Source organism: Heterocephalus glaber, unplaced genomic scaffold (assembly GCF_053883595.1).
Source record: "Heterocephalus glaber isolate CG9 unplaced genomic scaffold, H.glaber_assembly_v1.0 deba00001456, whole genome shotgun sequence".
NCBI lineage: Eukaryota > Metazoa > Chordata > Mammalia > Rodentia > Bathyergidae > Heterocephalus > Heterocephalus glaber.
In genome coordinates this window covers 2,006,028-2,022,859 of record NW_028258304.1, presented here as the reverse complement: position 1 = coordinate 2,022,859, position 16,832 = coordinate 2,006,028, and the positions used below count along the sequence as shown (strand labels likewise).

The following is a 16,832-nucleotide window of genomic DNA, read 5'->3' as shown; positions in this document are numbered from 1 at the left end:
TAAAGATATAGAAATCAGAACTTGGAGTGAGCAAATAAAACACAATGGAATCAATATTATAGTTTGTATTCCTTCTTCTTCCTTCCCTCCCTGAGGGAGCAGCCAGCTCCTCATAAAACAAACCACAAAATCCTCCAGAGAAGAACTCTGAAAGCAGCCTGTGCAGAGGGAAGAATAGATACTCTAGTTCCCAACTTCATCCCCTGAACATTGCCTTCCTCTCAGGCAGCCTCTCTTATGCCTCATTATACATCTCGCTCCCACTCTTATAAAGAACCACCCTTCTCCTGTTTGCCTGAGAATGGAAGCATCTTGTTGATATTTTTTAAAGTAAGGAAAAACCAAGGTGAGATACTAAAGCATTTAAGCACAGGAAGAGATTCTCAGTATCACTGATCATTGGAAAAATGCAAATTGAAATCACACTCAGATACTAATGTGATGGCTAAAATTTTAAACAAAAAAAACCTGACAATAACAAGTAAAGAGTAACCAGAACTCTTAGGTAACGCTGGTAAGAACACAAAATGACACAGTTATTTTGGGGTTTTTTGTTTGTTTGTTTGTTTTTGGGTTTTGTTTTTTTTTGGTACTGGGGATCGAACTCGGGTCCTTGCACTTGCGCAGCAGGCAGCGAAACCACTGAGCTAAATCCCTGGCCCAACACAGTTATTTTGAAGACAGTTTGGTAGTTGCTTATAAAGCACAAACTTATCATGCTACACAGCAATCCTACTCCTAGATACTTAGTGAAGAGAAATGAGATCTTATGTTCACACAAAAACCTGTATACCAATGTGTACAGTGGATTTATTCATAATCACCTAAAGTTGGAAACAGCACAAATGTCTTTGATGAGTAAATAGCTAAACAAATTGAGGCACATCTATCTAAAGGAATATTACTCAGCAATCAAAAAAGAATGAATTGTTAATATTTGTAACAGTGTGGATGAACCTCAAAAAAGTTATACAAGGTAACAGAAGACTAATATAAAAGGCTATGATCTCATTTCTACTACATTCTGCAAAGAACAAAATTACTGTACAGGATAAAACAAAATCACATGGTTGGTTCCCCAGACCTGCAGATGGGATTCACTACAAAGGAGTATGAGGAAATTTTTTGATCTTGATTGAGTGGTGGGTACATGACTTTATTACTTTTGTCAAAATTCATAGAGGTACACATGCAAGGAAGATAAATTTTACTGTATGTACATTACAGCTCAATAAGCTTGATCTTATTTTTTAAATCCACAGGCTTAGTAAATTAAAAAGCAACTTTCTATATCATACTGGGCTGAACACAGTAATAAGTAATACCAGCAACACAGCATCAGAACAAATTGTCTTAAAGCATCAGTGCCTGACTGTACAGTAGCTGCACTCTACCCTTGAAAGAAACTATAATGATGAAGTACCTTGTCTGCAGCCAGGTTTATTTCAAGGTGCCATCTTGCTGCCTGCCATCTGGGAGCTGGGCAGTCATCCATCTCCACCCCACCTTGAATAGGGCACAGAAGACCTCATTCCAAATCCACAGCCACCTGGCCCCTCTCATTGGCAGAATCAAAGTAACTGGCATCCTGGAAGGTGGGGCTCACCCTTGCAGCTTTGTCCAAATGCCTCCCCACATCATTTTACTGGTATAGCAGCAAAAATCATCACTACACTCAATGTGGTTGCATTATGGATTTACCAAGTGGTAATGGAAACTTTTTATCAAAATGGAACTCATTTTAAAAAGAATATCTTAGCAGGTGAAAAGTCATGAAGGATGTGATACAGGGGAGGCACAAAAACAGGTACAGATGGGCATGTGGATCTGCTCTGCAAACAAAAGTTCCTGTTCCTCATTTCTCAGAAGACTTGCTCTTTCTGACATGTCTAGGATCCCAATTCACAGCAACAGGGACCAGGCTCCTTTGCATGACCGGTAGCTATAGATCTGCTTTATAACATTGTCAACTTGATTAAGCATTGTGTGCTGAGTGTCCCAGTTGCCAGATCTATAGATTTTTATCTCATTATTATATATCAACTTCATACATTTATCCTTTGATGATATTCTCTAGCTATTTTCATTTTGTGTTTGAAGTTCACTAATATTTTACATTATGGTTCAACACAGCAAGCTCCAGTTTTAACAAAACAGCAAACAATACAAAACAGTAGATATATTTTAATCATGGAAAAATTGAAAAATAGAAAAAAATTAAATAAAATACTATAATGAACCCCACAGAACCATTACCTAGCATTTTCAGAGTAGATTGCAATATGTCTGGGAAATCCAGGTAATGCCTCCTATTCTAATGTAATCATGAACAGCATCTCAATTCACCCTAAACAGTGTGCCAGTTTAGATGATGGAGTATACTCTGCCTCAACAATTATCAGTTTAGGCTCTATCTTAACTCTAAATCCACTCATCCTCCATATAAAAAAATTATTTCCAGATAAATCCTAAACATTTTACCATTTTAACCATAAATATAATAGACACTTTCTACCACACAGAAAATACTATTTTGGTAAAATATCTATTAATAAGAAATACATTAAAACATATAGTAGACATTTTCAAAGGAGATTATAATTTTTTGAAATCCTTAATTTTGATATATCATCAGTTTGGAACTAAATATAATAAAGGCTTTAAAATTGACAATAGTTTTATACCCTATAGTTTTAACAGTTAAAACTATAAAACAGAAAAACTCTTTTTCCATCTTACTGATCATTACCAAAGCTGAAAAATGAGGCAATAATCTCCAAGGAGATGGAAACATGGAGACAAATGGGTTTTCTTATAAATTATAACTAGATTTAACTCCAGTACAAAGTTTTTGGCACCAACCAATTCTTATCCCCGTGAAAAAAGCCAACCACCCCTCCCTTGGGAGAATCCTCTCTATTAACTCGCTTTCTGTTAGTTTCTTACTTTCTGGGTCTAAATCAAATAGTGGTCTGACAAATGGTCTTCCATAGCACTTGGGCTATAAAAATCACTCAGGTTCCTAGAAATGTTTAACTTTTCATAATCCTCATATTTATCCAACCCCCTTTTAGACTATAATCCAAACTCTTCTTTCAAAATTAACACTTGTACTTTTCTGAAGTCTCTGATGAGAAATAACTGTTAGAATTGCATGCAAACTAAAAGCTAATCATCTTGAGTGGAGTCGAAGAATGCTTCAATGTTCCTGAATTATTCTAGATGGGAGGAGATACTGGAACCTAAGTGATAGCTATTTGAGGGTATTTTTGTAACAAAGAAAAGCAAACTTTTTGAATTTAAAGTGAGGCCATGCACCATACTTCCAAAACTGCTATATAGATTCAATGCAATCCCCACTGAAATCCCAACAGTATATTTCACAGAACTAGAGAAAACAATCCAAAAATTCATTTGAAACCAGAAGAGACCTAGAATAGCAAAAACAATTCTAGGCAACAGAGACATGGCAGGGGGTATCACAATCCCCAACTTGAAACTATACTACAAAACCACTGTGATAAAAACAGCATGGTACTGGGAAATAAACAGACCTGAGGATCAGTGGAATAGATTAGATGATGCAGAAACAATTCCAGAAGTACTCAGCTACCTCATCTTTGACAAAGGAGCCAATCACCCTCACTGGAGGAAAGATAGCCTCTTTAATAAATGGTGTTGGAAAAACTGGATTTCAACTTGCCAAAGATTAAAACTAGACCCCTATCTTTCAACATGCACTAAACTACAATTGAAGTGGATTAAAGATCTAAATACTAAAACAGAAACACTAAACTTGCTGGAAGGTAAGTTAGGTAGAACTCTTAAAGACATTGGCATAGGAAAAGATTTTATGAACAAAACCTCAGTAGCATGGGAACCAGCACAAAGAATCAATAAATGGGATCTCATCTTGTTAAAAAGCTTCTGCACTGCAAGAGAAACCACAGTAGACCTCAGACAAATGTCTACTATCTAGAATATATAAAGAACTGAAAAAAAATCAGACCCCCCAAATATAAAGACCCAATTCAAAAATGGGCATCTGAAATGAACAGACATTTCTCAGACAAAGAAGTAAAAGCAGCAAATAAACATATGAAAAAATGTTCAACATCACTGGTCATTCAAGAGATGCAGATGAAAACAACACTTAGATTCCACCTCACTCCAGAAAGAATGTCTGCTATCAAGAAATCAACCAATAACAAATGCTGGTGGGGTTGTGGGGAGAAAGGAACCCTTCTCCATTGTTGGTGGGAGTACAGACTGGTGCAACCACTGTAGGAATCAATATGGAGATACCACAAAAAACTAGGATTAGAGGTCCCATTTGACCCAGCTATTCCTCTGCTAGGTATCTTCCCAAAAGAATTAAAAGAATCATACCACAGCAATATATGCACACCCATGTTTATAGCAGCACAGTTTGTAATACCTAAAACCTGGAAACAGCCCAATTGCCCATCAACTGGAGACTGGATAAAAAAGATGTGCTTTTTCTTTTTTTAAAATGGAGTACTGCTCACCTATAAAGAATGAGAAACTAGAGACATTTATAGCTAAATTGAGGCCATACTCTTAAGTGAAATAAATAGGACACACATGTGTAAATACCGAATACTTTCTCTGGTATGAAAAACTGAAAGTGTAAATAAGGATCAAAATGTATAATTGATAATGTGAAATAGGAAGAAAAGCTCTAAATGAGTAGAGGAAGTAAGAGGGGTAGAGGAAAGGAAAGAAAGGAAAAGAAAAAATATGAGAAAAGGAAAAAATGGAAACAAAGAGTTTGTAAATAGGGACGGGTGGAGGGGGTGAAGGGAGGGCAGGGGAATGAGGAAAAAAATAAGAACCAAGATACATCATGTATAGGTACAAGATCCCAAAGATGAATGTAACTGTATTGTATACCTAAAATGTACCAATAAACTTTTTAAAAATGCAAACCAATAAATAAATAAATAAATAAATAAATAAATAAATAAATAAATAAGGCCATGTCAATAGTTTATGTTACCATCATATAGGACTTCACTGAAAATGAATTCCCCTGGGTTTTAATTCAAGATATTAGGCCTATCCTGTCTATCCTATGTTCCTCTCTCCTTGGACTCCATAAATTGATTAATAGGTAATAAAAACATAGACTCTCATAGTGACAAAATAAAAGCGGGTCATAACCAGACAAAAGACTTCAACAAATTTCTAGAGGACAAAAAGCAGATGGGGGCTAGTGACTAACATCTGAGAAAGAAGTCTTGGCCTAGATTCCAGAGGAGACCAGAGCCAAAGAGGTAATGAATCTGTATGGCAGAGCCCTAAATATGTCCCAAACTATGAGATGGCAGGAACTATAGAGAACAGGAAGGAAAAAAAGGCTGGACATAAGAGCACAAATTGCAAGTTTCTATGCAAAGCAGTAGGCACTGCCCACCCCCAACTGTGCCCATACATAAAGCCATCCACAGTGGAGCACTCAGCTGTGGGTTACCTCTGTATCTCAAAATAGCATGCAGATACTGCTGTTTCTGAATTTATCTGCTTCAATCACAGGGAAGTCCTTTTAGAGGGAGAGAACAGAGAACCAGAGGAGCTGTGATGGTGCTGATGCCCCCAAATGAAAGTCCTTTTAAGTGTTTTTAGAAGGCCCCAGACAAAAGAATCTATTTGAACTTCACACCGGAAACGTTCACTACTCTTTGGCCCAAAGGTGAGATACTGGAGTCTCTAAGAAGGACATGAAATCCTAGTGTGTGACTTACTGCACAGTGAACAATATCAACTCCATCAGATGATAAACATTTCAAGAATTTTCAGCTTTTACAATTACCTTATGGGCAAATCAAAGCTATGGCTGTGGAACAGAAGGAATATTTTATCCACATCGATGAGACAAAAGTAAATCTAGAACTAGAGGGAAGGAGGAAGAAAGCAAAGGGAGATGGTGGTAACAGCTTTATCTTAGAGCTGCAAGTGATGTAAACAACAGCTTATGAAATGAGAAATCTGGGTTTTTCTTAAATATATTTTTATTAGTGCTTGTTAATCTTATAATATATTGGGTTTCAATGTGGTATTTTTATACATTCATATAACGTATTTTGATCATATTGGTCCCCCATTGCCCTCCCTTACACCCTTCTTCTTGTCTAATAATAGTCTTCCTTCATCTTTTCTAGATTCCACATATGAGAGAAAATATGCATTTCTTGGATATTTGTCTTTCAGAGTCTGGCTTATTTCACTTAATGTAATGATATCCAGGCCCACCCATTTTCCTGCAAATGACATATTTCCATTCTTTTTAAATAGTTGAATAATGGGGTGTGTGTGTGTGTGTGTGTGTGTGTGTGTGTGTGTATAGTGAGATGGAGACATGGTATAAGAAGCTGCATCCTTGACTGTCATGGCAGGAAGTCATTAGACATGATCAAAGTTGATAAATTCAGAAACAGCAATATATGCTTATTATTTTGAAAAAGAAATAACTATAGCAGAAACTGCCTAGGATAAGGGATTTGGGGTGGGGCAAGGGAGTGTTGCTTTATGCAGGAACCCTTTCAGTCCTATTTAATGTGTGAACTATATGCATGCATTTCCTTAAAAACTAAAAATCTGAGAACAGAGTAAAAGAAAGAAAAATAATGGTCTATTTTATGAAATAAGAGAAAGAAAGTCTCACACAGTATGGTAGAAGCAAGCACGGAATGGTTAAGCTGGATACTGCATAACTATGGTAACAGATGTAGCTAATTTAGGACACAAACGAGGGTGTTGAAAGAGCTAAGAGAAATGTGGTGTCAAGAGAGAAAGAATAAATTCTAAATAAAGGGATGCTGAGATAATCAGTATGGATGCTTTGGCATCTGACACAGTAAAGAGGTAAGAACTAAATCCGCCCTCTCTAATTTCTGTGTCTTTTTACCGTAGAGTTTTAAAAGTAAAAGCCAGATCCTTATGGGGGCTCCATGCCAAGTAAAGAAAGCAAATATGATGAATTTCACACTCCATAAAATAACATAGGTGGAAAATCATGTCCATTGTTAAATGAAATTCTGTCTTCATAAAGTCCCTATGCATTTCCAGGTTTAATAACTTAATTTGTTCTTCAAGTAAAAACAATTTATTAGTGACATTGAAATGCATTTATTTGGTTTTTCTTTCAGTAAAATGATTCAGAATTGAACAGAAGTATTTAACTACCCTTTCAAAACTCCCCAGAAGAATACCAAAGGAACATAAAAATAGGAACAAATCTGCATCACTTCTGGTTACCAGGAAGCTGCCATTCACATGGCAGGAAATGGGGGGGAATTATATCTTTGTAACATGGTTCCTCCCATCCAGGAACATGACATTCTATTTCTTGAGTAAATACTGGTGGCACATATTTTCTGTGCAAATTGTCCATTTCATTAAGAGCTTCACAACAATAGGACTTACCAATGCAGACACTAATTAAGGAAGTCTCCATACTAACAACAAAGCTTTCCATTATAACCCACCCTCAAGCCTCAGATCAAAGAAAAAAGGAAACAAAGAAAGAGAAACATGAACAAAATGCCTCCAAAAATCCAACTCCCCCAGAGTTGAAGCATATGGCATTGAAGGGGAGAAAATCCAAAGCAACACAGTCATTTGAAAGGGTAACAGAGGTGATAACAAAACAGATCAATAAGGCACTTGGTGAGCTCAAAGAAGATAACGCTAAATAGATAATGGACCTAACAAAACAATCAATGAGTCTACAGAAGACACTATTAAAGAGCTAGCTGAGCTAAACAAAATGATTCAAAACATAAATGACCAGCATAGAAAAGAATTGAAGTCCATAAAAAGGAACCAAACAGAAATTCAGGAGATTAAAAATTCTATCAAAAGTATGGGCAGCAGAGATGACCAATATGAGGACAGAGAATCAGAACCAAAAGACAGAGTTGGTGGTGGTGATAAATTAATGAGAGATACCTTAAAAACAACAAGAGAACATAAAAAATGAATCCCAGTGCTGCTAGATGACACAAAGAAGACTAATCTAAGATTAACTGAAATTAGTGAAAAATCAGAAGACAGCACAAATGGCATAAAAAAACTGTCTATTGAAATAATAGCAGAAAACTATACAAATGTGAGAAAAGAATTTTACATACAGATGTGTGAGGTTTATAGAACTCCAAATAGCCACATTCAGAATAAAACTTCTCCATGACACATCATAGTCAAAATCTCAGAAGCTCCACAGAAGAACAGAATCTTAAAAGCTGTTAGAGAAAAGTAATGATTCACTTATAAAGGTAAACTCATTAAAATTACAACAGACTTCTCAACACTCAGCTTAGAGGACAGCAGAGCATGAAGTGAAGTGTTTCAAGCCTGGAAGAAAACAACTTCCAACACACACTGACAGATCCTGCAAAACTACCTTTCCAAATTGATAGAGAAATAAGATATTTCCATGAAAAAAGAGCACCTAAAAAACTTTAGGACCAAACCAGCACTCCAAAAAAAAAAAAAAAAGGTCTGGATATCCTAGAATGAGACAATTAAGCTAGCAATGACAAAGGGGCTAAAAGAATGCACATGCCAGGTAGGGTTAGGAATTAAGTAAAAGGGAAAGAAAGGAAGTCAGCCACGGAAAATAACATAATAACAGGAATAAGCCAATACCTATAGTAATAACTCTCAGTTCCCCAATCAAAAGACACAGATTGACAGAATGGATGAAGAAACAAAACCTACTGGTATGCTGTATACAAGAAACACATTTAACCCAAAAAAGAAATTCATAGACTAAAAATCAAAGGATGGAAAAAAATATTCCATGCAATGGGAAAACAAGCAGGAGACACTTTCTTATTTTCAAAGTTGATTTCAAGCCAAAACTCATTAGAAGAGGCAAAGAAAGTCACTAGATATTGGTTAAGGGAACAATTCAATGGGATGTGACAACAATTGTCAACATATATGCACCAAACAATAGTGCGCCCAATGTCATAAAACAAACAATGCTGGAAATAAAAGATCAGATCAACATAAACACAATTATAGGGGGGAACTCAATACACCACTGTTACCAATAGATCACCGAGACAAAAAAAATCAACAAAGAAGCATCAGAACAAAACCTTTGAATATGTGGACTTAAAAAATATCTACAGAGTGTTCCACCCAACAATAGAATATACATTCTTCTCAGCAGCACATGGAAATTTCTCCAAAATACACCACATACTAGTGAATAAAACATACTTAAGTAAATCCAAAAGAATCTAAATTATGCCATGCATATTAACAAATCATAGCACAATGATCAAAAATTGGCCAAGTGAAATGAATAGACACTTTTCAGAAGGAGTACAAATAGCCAATAAATATATGAAAAAAAATCATTATCTCTGGCTGTTAGAGAAGTGAAAATTAAAGCTACACTAAGATTATTTCCTACCCCAGAAAGAATGATTATCATCAAGGACAAATGCTGGTAAGGCTACAAGGAAAAGGAACCCATCATGATTATTGATGGGAATGTAAACTAGTACAATCATAGTGGAAATCAGTATCAAAGTCCCCCAAAAATCTAACACTGGAAATTCCATTTTACCCATATATTCCCCTTCTAGGTATCTTCCCAAGAGTTAAAGTCATCATATTTCAGTGATATTTCCATTCCCATGATTATAGCTACACAATTAATTATAGCTAAATCTTGGAAATAGCCTATATGTCCATCAACAGATGAATGGAAAAAGAAAATGTGATATTTATATACAATGGAGTACTGCTTTGGAGTACTACAATGGAGTACTACTTTGCCATGAAGGATGATAAATGAGTCATTTATAGAAAAATGAATGCACCTTGAGACCATAATGTTAAGTGAAATAAACCAAGTGAAATAAGTTTAAATATCACATTATTTCTCCTATATAAGAAACCCAAAATGTAAATAAAGAACAAAATAAAGAATAGATTATAAGAAATAGTGAGACAGATCTTTCTCCTTTGGTAAGGGAATTAAGAAATGACATGAGAAGGAGGGGGAAGTAGAAGGGGTTGAAAAAAGAATTGAGATCTGTCATGTATATGTTCCAACTTAGCATAAGGAATGTAATCATTATATATTGGAAACATGTACTAATAAAAATTAAAACTGAAAATAATAAAAAAAATGGAGAGGAAAAATAATCCTGGTGTACCTACATAAGTGAGCCATCATTTTAAGCTAATAAAAGTAGTCATTGCTAACATTTATGAAATCTTACTATATGGTCCAGGTCTTTCATATATAATAACTAATTAATCCTCATAAAATCACTATGAAATCGGTACTATATGTTTATACCCTTATTAACATAAAAGGAAACTGAATGACAGAGAGGGTGAGTAATTTGCCCAAATACTCATAGCTGCTAAGTAGCAAAGCAGGATTTGAAATCAGGCAATCTGGCTCCACTTAACCATTACAGCAAATTAGCCATCTCATTACCTTAGATGTAAGGTAGTTACTGGGGAGTTACTTGATCTGCAATGAATGGAAACCTAATCCAATTATTGTTAAAACCAACAACAGCATTTTTTGTGCATTTTTACCACAACACCTGCTGCTAATAAACTGCTGCAACTTGGTCCATAGGAAGGTAGAACAGGTGTGAGAGCTTCCTTCCCTGCCAGTACAGCAGCCATCACCAGGAGCTGCTCTTCAGAGTGGGCAAGCCTGTGCCCTTTCCAGATCCACACTCCGCTCCAACTCCCCTCTCATTTCCACACTCTGGCTCCAATGGGAAGACACAGAGGCAAACTCAGATTCTACATTTGCTCAGGCCTTGCCATCAAGATGATCCAGAACATATTTTAATTATCAATCATTTCCAATTGCCCCTGGAATAAAGCCACTAATTTTAGAGAATGCACAGGCCCCTCCCAATACACACACTCTTGGAACACCAAGGGTGTGAGAGGCCTGTGATGTGACATCATGAGCTCACACTGAGGGACCCCATTAAAAAAAAGCATGTTAAACCCATCCCATGTCTGACAAGGAAATGACTGAAGACATTGTACCAAACATGATAGTGTATTTGGAAAAAGTTCCTCTCCGATATTAGAATCAAGAATTGATGTGTTTTCCTTAAGAAGTTTTTACTTTGTGTTTTCTATTTTTCCTGCACAGCTTTTATTACAATTTGTAATTACAGACTTGTTTGACAAATTTCTTGATGAATGTCCATTTCTTACATTTATCTTCATTTATCTTTAAGCACCATGAGGGCAGAAACCATGTCTGTATGTGTCACTCCTTTGTTCCCAGCATTTCTCACAGAACCCAGCATGTAATAAATTCTCACTGAATGTTTGTTGAATGAACAAGTGAATGGTTGAATTAATGAATAAATAAAACATATGAGCCATGTGCTGCTCAATTATCTTTCTGCATACCTGCTAGAAGGTTTAGAGCTGGATTTTTTTCCTGCCCTAGCCAGGGCCTCTACCCTGAGATTCCTTTTTTCTTTCCCTTCTACTTCTAAATTAGGCTGCCTTGTTATATTTTATGAATCCTGGCAAATGTCTTTAAATCCCGTGTGGAACAAGGTAGGAGATAGATAAATATATTTTCCAAAGTCTTTTTTATATATATTTAAAATCTTAACATTAAACCTTCTGCCAACAAACACATTTGATCATCTGTAAACCTTAATAGCTGAAGTGTGCTAACTCCAGCACTATACTAATATTTAAAGCAAATTCCAAGCCAAGCCCAAGAAACCACAGGTGGTATTGTCATTTCAAACACCACTGTATATTACATGTATTGCATGTAGGACAAACACATTTCTAGTAGGGGGTGCTGGAATCTGGTGGACAAGAAAGAATATAGAGTGTGCTAGAACACATTTGTCATCCCAGCCATTTGGGAGGCTGAAGCAGAAGGATAGCAAGTTCAAGGCCAGCCTAGGTAACTTAGCATAATATTCTATCTCAAAATAAAATTTAAAAGGGGTTGAGGGTGTAGCTTGGTAGTAGAACACTTGTCTAGCATGCATGAGGCCCTGGGTTCAATTCCCAGTACCTTCAAATAAGAAAGAACATAGAGAATTCTACAAAATTGTTGTGGATGTGGGATAATTGATTTTGGTGGGTTTTCACAATGTATTGACCTCACAGACACAATGAATGGTTTGTTATTACTTGTGCCCTGGGGGCAGAAGGATGAAGAAGCTGGGCAAGATCCTGATTTGCAGGCATTCAAAAAAGTCACATCACTTTAAAGGATGAAGGTAGAACATTAGAAAGTAAAATTATCAAATAGTCTAACCCCTTTTTAAAATCTGACATATATTATTCATATGCTAGTGGGAGGTGTTACTTGCAAGTCTGAAATTTCATAGCTGTCTTCTCTGGTCATACTCATCTAAAGCACTTTCACTCGATATACTGACCACCTATTTTTTTCCTTAAAACAGAAACATAACTTTCAAATCCCAAACACCCTTTACCCGTGCAAGTTAAATATCTCAGGAATCCCAACTAGACCCACAAACTCGGTGTGAAAGAAAAATGAGCTGGCTCTGTCCAATCCCTATGCTCCTGCCAGGATGCCAACCAACCCTTCCTCTGGGCTTAGTAAGATATATCTGCATTAGAAACTTAGATTTGATTTCTATTATTTATAAGGCTCATTTGAGTCAGTTGAATCTTAGATGACAAACTGCCAGAGGATGGAAGTGTGGGCGTAAAGAAATTGATGGATAATAATTGTATGTCATGGACAAATGACAGGTTTTTTAAAGAATTTGATAGGATGTGGGCTGGAGCTTGCTTTTTAATTTTTTTTTTTTTTTTTTTTTTTTTTGGTATCGGGGATCGAACTCGGGACCTTGCGCTTGCAAGGCAGGCGCTAGAACCACTGAGCTAAATCCCTAGCCCATGGAGCTTGCTTTTTAAAAATGTATTTATTTATATTTGGCAGGGAATGGAGATTATGGATGAGAAAAAGGAGGGGAAGAGGCAAGACAATAGGCCGGACCAGAGCTCCTGATCAGCATCCTAAAGCAGTCTGCCCCTCCCTCTCTTCCTCCCCCAACACCAGGTAGGCTGTGGTCGAGATTTCTAAACTAGCAGACACTGACTCCCGCCTCCTAGTCCCAGGAGGGTTTTCTTTCAGGCGACACAGAAGTAAGGGGAGGGCAAATGGAAGCTAAAGAACACATTGGCAACACCTCCTCGGGGAGAGTGGGCTTTTTCTCCCCCTCCAAAGTGATGGGATTGCATACAAATCCAGGCCCACAGAGCCCGCTCATTTGTCAGTTGCGACCCGCCTCACCTGTTCAGATGGTCCCCTTGGGGAAGCACCAGGGCCTGGGGGCTTCCCGGAGGGCGGTGGTCGAAAGCGGAACGGGAGGGAGGGAGGGAACGAGAAGGGAGGGGAGCGGAGGGCAGCAGAGGGGCAGGGACGAGCAGCCCCACCAGGCGAGGCAAACCCAGACCGAAGAAAACCCCACGGGTCCGGCGTTGCGCCTCAGGAGAGCCTCACCATCCGCATACGGGAACCGGAGCCTGCAGCCCAGGTTTCCAAATGTTACATCATCTCCAGAAACCTTCAGGCGTATAACACACAGGGCTGCATCGCGGATAAACGCGCGCACAGACAGCCGCTCACCTCCTGGACCAGCCGGCTCCCTCCAGCTCGCGGCAGGATGCGTGGCATCTCGAATGCCATTGAAAGCACCACGACCCAGGCGAGCCCACCGTGCCCTTCCCAAGAAGGCCTTGCTTACCTCCTGCCCGGCAGCCCATCCATCTCCGGTGTGCCACTGCGGGTTGGGTCGGGTTTTTCTGTGGGGTTTGGGGATGCGCCTCATAAATCCACCCCGCTACTCTGCAGAGCGGCGTGTTCCACCCATTCTGCCACCCGCCCTCGGCACAGCCGCCGGGAATCCCACCGGCGGGGCCGCTCCGATGCCGACTGAGGAGCGCGGAGGCTGCCGCTCCTTGACAAAAGGCTCTCCTTCCCGCGCGTCCCTCACCGCCCTACGGTCAGAATTAAATCCATTTCCCTCAGGAGGCTGGGAGGAAATGAGAGCTCTCCGCTGCCCTGCGCGCTGACAAAAGGCCGCCTCGCTGTGCCCACAGCGCCCCCTCCAGCGGGCCGCGGCCGGCGCCAGAGCGCGGCGGTGCTGCAGTGTCCCCTCCCGGCAGCAGTGTCGCCGCCCGCTGCCGCAGACCCCGCGCCTAGCTTCCCAGGTCCACCTCACTGCCCCGGACAGCCAAAGGGAGCGGCCTGTTATTAGGAAAGAAAAACGAAAGCACCGGCTCCGTGAGGGGCTGTTTCTTCCCTAGGTTAAAAAAAAAAAAAAAAAAAAAAAGGCTTACACTTGGAAAACATTTTTGGTCTGGGAAAGGCACCCTGCCTTTGGATGTTAACTCTATTAGTGATGTTCATAGCAATTGTTGAGGAATTCTAAACCAAAATTATCCTTATTCTAATTCTGACTCTATTTTCCAGTAGGACAAATTTTTGTTATGGCCCAGCCTTACCAACACTCACTGCAACCTCCTAGGCCTCTCCCCTTCCCCAGCCTCGAACACCACAGGGAACAGGTGTGTAGTGAGGGTGGAACCCCATGGGGGGCCCAGAACTCGGCTGCAGTCTCAGACCTGCCATTAGTCAGCTGTGTGACCTTGATGAAGCCACTTAACTCTCTGGGCCAACACTGCCTAGACCATCTATAGCACTGTGGACAGCATTCCTCCAAGCCTGGCCCATGAGAGTAGTAAGCATCAAGGAGCAGCTTGGGACTTTACACCTCCATAATCTCTACCAGGCCGCCTCCAGAGCTCCCCTAAATCAACATTCACTCTAAGCCAGAAAAGACTCTGGCTACTGATCCCAAGCCAGACCACAGCACTTCTGCTCCTTCTACTTTCCAGGTATCACGGCTCTCTGACACCCCCACAATAGTCACTGGGCCCCACCACAGTGCTGTTGTGGAAGCAGAATTTCTGTAGGTGGACTCAGGAGTTGATGTTTTTAACAAACAGCCCTAGTGATTTCTTTGCACACTAGCATTTAAGAATTTCCACTCTATGTGGGCTACTATTGATTTAGAAAAGAGTGCAGTCACAGCAACTGTGCCAGGGTAAATTTCTCCTTCACTTCCTCCACCTTCACCCCAGCCCCACATCCCTGGTCCCTGCACCCTCTTTCCCCACTTGGAGCTTCTCCCGTTCCTTCTTCAGAAGCACAGAGGTCACAAGCCCTCTCCCCGTTCTCCTGTGGAAGCCCACTAGGAGAATTACAGCATGCTCCAACATGGACAGCGAGAACTTCTCCTTGTCCCTGGTCTCCATACCCAAAGTCTGTGGGCCAAGGAAACCTTGAAGTGATGTGTTTACTGAGACACTCCTGGGGACTGTGACACTCTTGGTGCCAATAGGTGATGAGATCTAGGAATCTGAAAACCCATTCTCCAAAGCACAGAAATCACAGGGAAGGTAGGCTGTATTCCTAAATAGAACTCCAAAATGAGTTGAGAATTTTTGTTTAGTCCAGAAACGGCAGGTTTCATAAATCCTCTCAATCATCTCTAGCACTTAAATTTCTCTTCCTAGTGTGTTAGTTTTCTCAAACTAATAACAGCAAACCCTTGTTGGCTCCTGGTCTATTCTGAAGCCTTTATGTGCATTCTTACTCAATTAATCCTCAGAAGAACCTATGAGAATTGTAGTAGTATTATCCACATTTTATAGATGAAGAAACTAGGACACAAAGAAGTTAAGTAATTCGTTGGAGGCTGCGTAGCTAATAGTTGGCTAAGTCAGTATTCAAACTCAAGCACGCTGGCTGTAGAGCTCATAAGCCCTAACTACCATGTGTTATGTTTTTTTAAAGGGGACAAAAAATTAGATATTTAAAAGCAGAATTATTATAAGACACTGACAATCCAGATACGCTTTCCTCTCCCAAAAAGGTGATTCTGATCCTCTGACCATCATGGGACTTTTTTTAAAAAAGAAAATATGTTCTGCATTTTCTCCCAGACTCCATCTGATCATAAGAGTGCTGAGAATAGCAGGTCCAGGAATTGTTCCAATGTCAGATAAGAAACAAGATGTCCTTAAGTTCCACATTAATAGTCTATGTAAAATTTTCATTGCATGTCTAGAAACGCTCATTCAATTCCAAATTCACTTTGAAATCCAACAAAAGGAGACCCAAAGGTTGTTGGCTCCAGCCATCAGCAGCCCACAAAACTTCCACAAAACAGCCCACTGCAACAAGCCCTGGGTGCCTGGCCCTCAACTTGGGACAGAAAAGTGCAGAGAACCCAGCCCCAACCTGGAACACAGCTAGTGAGCCCCTGTGGCCAGACTAAGCATAAAATTAGATTTTCTGATTGATTTGTAATAAAGCTATTTGTCTCTAGGTCTTCCGACAAAAATGTTTCTAAACAGCAATAACTTGTAGAGAGAGAATATGGCTGTGCAGAGGACACACGGTTCCTTACGGGGCATCCCCTAAGCTGGCCCCCAAGGACCCCCACCTTCTGGCAGCCACACCCCATACAATCCCATGATTCACCTCTAACCTGTGGGATACAGCCAAGATAATGAGATATCGTATCTGTGGTCACATTACATTACATAAGACACTTTCTTGTGCTAGCAGACCGTTGACTGCCTTCTTTGCATGTTTCATTAAGTAGCCATATTGGGGAGACCCACATGACAAGGAAATGAAGGCAGCATCTAGCCAGCAGTCCCAGAGGAAAAGAGTTCTGCTAACAGCCATCTGAGCTTATAGGTAGATCCTTCCCCAGGCAAGCCTTCAG

At 39.6% G+C, this 16,832-nt stretch overlaps 1 protein-coding gene across 3 annotated transcripts in view; it reads right to left on the bottom strand.

Moving 5' to 3' along the window:
* Positions 1-14,131, bottom strand: part of Add2 (adducin 2) — a 106,684-nt gene extending 92,553 nt beyond the window's left edge. For 2 of the 3 annotated variants that reach the window (XM_004849904.4, XM_087215938.1), the window contains exon 1: positions 13,779-14,129. The gene's annotated coding sequence lies outside the window, so the exon portion shown is untranslated. Of the gene's footprint in view, positions 1-13,778 lie in introns of all 3 variants that reach the window. The other variant, XM_004849906.4, reaches the window with a different exon arrangement.
* Between the last annotated feature and the right edge of the window lie 2,701 nt (positions 14,132-16,832).